We start from the raw sequence: 6,105 nt of genomic DNA on the forward strand, positions 1-6,105 counted from the left end.
GCCAAATTCTGGCCAAAAGGATTTTTCCAAATATCTATATTACCTTAAAAGTAGGAACTTCTAACTTTAATGTTAAATTACTATAATATTCCTAACTTACGTTGTGACTTTTTTGGTGAGTTGTGACTTTTCTGATAAGTTGTGACTTTTTTCAATGGGTTGTGATTTTTCGATGAGTTGTGACTTATCCAAAGAGTTGTGCATTTCTCAAAGAGTTGTGACTTTTCCAAAGAGTTGTGCATTTCCCAAAGAGTTGTGACTTTTTCAATAAGTTGTGAGTTGTGACTTTTCGAAAGGGTTGTGACTTCTCGGAAAGGTCATGACTTTTCAGATAAGACACAAAAAACTCTTGTTCATACTACCCTTAGTTGACTATAAATAGAGGAGTTTCCTTTCATTTTTCAACCACAATTTTTTTTAATCTTCTACTCTTCTTCTTCTTGCATTTTAAAAAAAATCGTGTGATTTATTGACGTTGAGTAAGTTCGAAGTTCATCGGAATATGAGGTACCACTATTCTGATGAAGTAAATTGTTCTATCCTAAGAGGGTATATTCCTTAACCCTAAGTATTTGAGGAAAATCATTTTAATGATATAATAATTATTTTTTTGCTTAATACATACATTAGTATGTAATGCTCCAATATATGGAGTTAACATGATGTAGTCTAAATTCCTTTATTTTTGTTAACAATTTCTCTTGTGATGTAGATATATGCTTCTGCATATCTTTTTCAAAATTTATTAAACTTCTCAAAAGTAGAGAATTGTCAGGATTAATTTTTTTATGCTCAAGACAAAAGAATGACTTTATTTATTAATGTTACTTATGTGATTTAGATTGTAAGGAAGTTTGCTTCAAAATATTTATTATTGTATAAACATTGCCCTTTTGTTTTACTGATTTACTATTTCTTAATATTTAAGTATTTTCGACGAAGAAAAATTTATATGACTTGTAAAAACGTTAGTTGAAGTTTGTATTAGTTTAATTTTTATTGTAGTCTAAATTCATTTATTTTTTTTTTACAATTTCTCTTATGATGTAGATATATGCTTCTGAATATTTTTTTTCCAAAATTAATAAACTTCTCAAGAGTTTGAGAATTATCACAAATTATTTTTTTGATGCCCAAGACAAAAGAATGAATGTATTTATCAATGTTACTTATGTGATTTGGATTGTCAGGAAGTTTGCTTCAAAATAGTTATTACTATATAAACATTGCCCTTTTGTTTTACTGGTTTACTATTCTTTAATATTTCAGTATTTTCGACGAAGAAAAGTTCATATTACTTGTAGTAACGCAGTGAAAGTTTGTATTAATTTAATTTTTATTATAGTCTAAATTCATTTGTTTTTGTTAACAATTTCTATTTTGATTTAGATATATTTTATCACGATTTATTTTTTTGATGCTCAAGACAAACGAATGAGTTTATTTATCAATGCTACTTATGTGATTAAGATTGCCAGGAAGTTTACATAAAAATCATTATTACTATGTAAACATTGCCTTTTTGTTCTATTAATTTACTATTTCTTAACGTTTCAGTATTATCGATGAAGAAAAGTTCATATGACTTCTAATAACGCCAGTTGAAGTCTGTATTAGTTTAATTTTTATTATTTATTTAATAGCTAATTTTATGAGATATATATTTGATTAATTCATATATATATATATATATATATATGTGTGTGTGTGTGTGTGTGTGTGTGTCACAAATGTATTATCAAGTTACCAAAATCTTCTAACTTCAAAATATATTATTTTAAAAAATTTCCACAATATAAATTTTATATTCAGTAATATGGAATAAACAGTTTCATTTTGTCCCTACACTAAATTAAAATCTAATAACTATGAAAAAAAAATAGTAACATTAATTAAAAGTCCTATTTATGTAATTATAAAATTTATTAGAAATTCATCTATTGCACGTTAATTCTTTAGTTATAACATTATAAATTCTCTATATTAGTACTAATTATTCTAAATGTTATTCACACTCTTTTATATTCTTTAGTTATAATATTATGAATTCTCATAGTTATTACATTAATTATTTCTATCTTTCATCTTTCCTTATATTAACTTTTGACCAATAATTTTTCATATTATTATACCGTCCCTATATATGTGATAACACGGTGTTGTTATTTTTCCTTGGACGAATCATGATTGGTTGAATAAATTGATTTTTTTACAAGTATATGAACTATATCTTTGTTGGTTATAAGATAAACATGTGATTATATGATTTCACAGATAGAATATATTCTTTAATTTTAATTTTTAGTATTTTCAGTAAAAAAAATGAAACTTTTCTCAGTTAACTATGGACAGTCAGATAACTATCTTTGAGACAATGAAGACATCAAATATGAGAGCCAACAAAAAGAACGTCATCTATTATATTATAACTTATAAAATAAAAATTAATATACATAAATAGTTCTAAAAAATGAAATGTAATTGTTCTCCACATGTTCATATGAATAAAATACATAATTGAACAAAGCATACTGAGCAATAACATAATCTGAACTAAATGTAAATGCTGAAATATACTGAAGGCTGAGCTAAATGCAATGACCAAGTACTAATCCTGAACTTGACATACCGAGACTGAATGTTGAAATATAACTGAAGACCTGGTCAAATGCACTGAAGTTTGACTGTGGGAGCTACTATTAACCGACATAAAACCACGTGAGCTAAACGTGGAGTCCGATGTATACGCCCCATCAAGAGGACCCAATATACCTTGTCAGGGATATAAAGGCATGATTGTTCGATGTATACACCCCATCGATATGACCTAATATACCTTGCCAGGGGTATAAAGGCATAAATGGCGTGATCATTAAAGCTGATGCCCAACAGAGGAGACTTGATAAACCCCGTGGGCACGTAGTTCTGGGACTATGAGGGTACGTTGAACCCTAGTCCAACTCGGTCTAAGCCTACTCCCAACTGGAATGTGTATGACACAACAAAACTGAAATACTAGATAACTCAATGTTCTAACATGCAAATATGAGAATGCAACATTAAATACTGACAATGAAACATTCTTAACTGGAGCATGTATACCTGTTTAAACTAACCTAGCAAGTGTAATTCATGAACTAAAAGAATCTACACAACTAGGATTATGGTGTCACTATTTGTATGGGGTGCATTGTGATCTATTCACCGATCATCGGAGTCTTCAATACATCTTCAGTCAGAAGGATCTGAACTTACGGTAGCATAGATGGCTTGAGTTGCTGAAGGACTATGATGTGACCATTCTATATCATCTGGGGAAGGCCAATGTTGTGGCCGATGCTTTGAATAGGAAGACTCCTAGCATGGGGAGTCTTGTAACACTTAGTATTGAGGAGAGACCATTGTCTAGAGATGTTCAGATGTTAGCTAACAGTCTTGTCCGATTGCAGATTTCAGAGGAGAGTGATAAGATGATTGCTTTTATTGAGGCTCGGTCTTCTTTAGTCGAGCAGATTCGTGAGCACCAATTTGATGATGAGAAGTTATGTATTATTCGAGACAAAGTGTTGAGAGGGGAAGCTAAGGAGGTTGTCCTTGATTCTGATGGGGTCTTGAGGATCGGAGGTAGGATTTGTGTGCCTAAGACGGGCAAGTTGATTAGATTGATTCTTGAGGAGGCTCATTGTTCTCGATATTCCATCTATCCGGGAGCGGCGAAAATTTATCATGATCTGAGTCAACATTACTAGTGGTGTGGGATGAAGAGGGATATTTCAGACTTTGTTTCTAGGTGTTTGACATGACAATAGGTCAAGTGTGAGCACCAGCGTCTCGGGGGTGTATCTCAGATGATTTATTCCTACTTGGAAGTGGGAACGGATCATTATGGACTTTGTTGTGGGTTTGCCTACCACAGTGGGTGGTTATGACTCCATTTGGGTTGTTGTTAACAGGCTCACCAAGTCTGCCCACTTCATTCTGGTTCGGGTGAAGTATACGGCGGAGAAGTTAGCCGAGTTATATATCAGTCAGATTGTGCGATTACATGAAGTTCCGATTTCTATTATGTCTGATCGAGGTTCATTGTTCACTTCCCATTTCTGAAAAGCATTACAACATGGTTTGGGTACTCAGTTAGATATGAGTACAACCTTTCACCCTCAGACAGATGGTCAGTCCGATCGGACGATTCAGGTGTTAGAGGACATGCTCCGAGCATGTGTGATCGATTTCGGTGCTAGATGGGATCGACATTTACCCTTAGCAGAGTTTGCCTACAATAACAGTTATCACTCTAGTATTCAGATGGCCCCATTTGAGGCGTTGTATGGCAGACGGTGTAGATCTCTAATCGGTTGGTTTGATTCGGCGGAGATGGACTCTTTGGATACAAACTTGCTTAGAAATGCTATTGAGCAAGTCCGTATGATTCAGTATAGACTGTTAACAACCCAGAGTCGACAGAAGAGTTATGTAGACCGGAGAGTTAGAGCCTTAGAGTTAATGGAGGGTGATCATGTTTGGCTTAAAGTGTCACCCATGAAGGGTGTGATGCGGTTCGGAAAGAAAGGCAAGCTTAGCCCTAGATTCATTGGACCTTTTGAGATTTTGAGCCGAGTGGGAGGTGGCTTATAAGTTGGCCTTGCCACCTAGTTTATCAGCAGTTCATCTTGTTTTCCATGTCTCTATGCTTCGGAAGTATATTCGGGATGAGTCTCATGTGCTTTCACTCGATTCAGTGGAGCTAGGCCCAGACTTGACATTCGAGGAAGAACCTATAGCTATATTGGATAGGCAGGTTCGAAAGCTTGGGACCAAAGAGATCGCTTCGGTGAAGGTGCAGTGGAAGCATCGTTTAGTTGGAGAGGCGACTTGGGAGACAGAGTCTGACATGCGTGCCAGATATCCTCAACTTTTCGAAACTTCAGGTACTTGCTTTTACTTTATGTTCGAGGACGAACATAATTTTTAGTGGTGGATAATGTAATGACCCGACCCCGAAAGGTCATTCTTAATAATTTTGAATAGTTATTTAACTATAATTAATTAATTTGCGGGTAATTTGTTTATTGTTAATAATAATGGGCCAAGTTTGAAATATTAAAATATGTTAGTAGAAATTATTACTTTTAATACATAATTAATTTAGAAAAGAAAATAAAGAGGAGCAGAAAGAAAACTGACCTGCGGCGTGCGTTGAACGAAGAACGAGAGTGCAGGTATACTCAATTCTGTGGATGAAAATTAATGTTTTTTAATTACATATTATTATATTAGTATTAGATTATTATACGTTGGTATGGAATGAATTGGATCTTCTGCAATATTGTTTGTTTTCAAATTGATGGGTAAGTATTATTTATGGGTTACTGTTGACAAGTTTTAGTGGAGGTAACCAATATCAAATATTATTATATAAGTATAATGATCAAGAACATCGGGCATTCCTATTCCGAAAAGGCTTGGGTTGTAGGCTGACTTGTCTTGGTGGAATAAGACGAGTGTCATCACATTCATTTTTAGGTTGTGACAAAGGCTCTGTCATTGTGGCTGTTAGAACATGCACAACAGAAGAATCATTGAAAGTCACGATCTTACATAATAATAACATGATAATATAATCTGGACGAATTAAGGAAACACTAACCTTTCGAAACTTTCACAAAACTCGTTCAAGAACATAAAATCCAAAACTATTGCCTTCTACTATTTTCCTAACTAACCTTTTTCAACCAAAACTTGTGTGGACAAGTATGTATTATTTTCCAGAAAAGTGATCCTCTCCTTTTATACCCATAGAATTTGGTAGGAGTGTACATGACCTGGTTGGTTCGAGTTTTTCAAATATCAAACCAAACCATTTGTGTAAAAATTTTAAATTTATATAACCAAATCAAACTAATAGAATTCGGATTTTTTTGAGTTTTTCAACTTCGGGTTGGTTCGGGTTTTTCAAATACCAAATCAAATCATTGTGTCGAATTTTTAAATTTATAAATCAAACCAAACTAATAAACCTCAGATTTTTTTAGATTTTTAGATTTTTTTCGGTAAAGTTTGCATACAAACATATAATTAACTTGTGCTCCAAATATTTCTTTAGTC

The sequence above is a fragment of the Solanum tuberosum genome, unplaced genomic scaffold (assembly GCF_000226075.1).
Source record: "Solanum tuberosum cultivar DM 1-3 516 R44 unplaced genomic scaffold, SolTub_3.0 scf00289, whole genome shotgun sequence".
Lineage (NCBI taxonomy): Eukaryota > Viridiplantae > Streptophyta > Magnoliopsida > Solanales > Solanaceae > Solanum > Solanum tuberosum.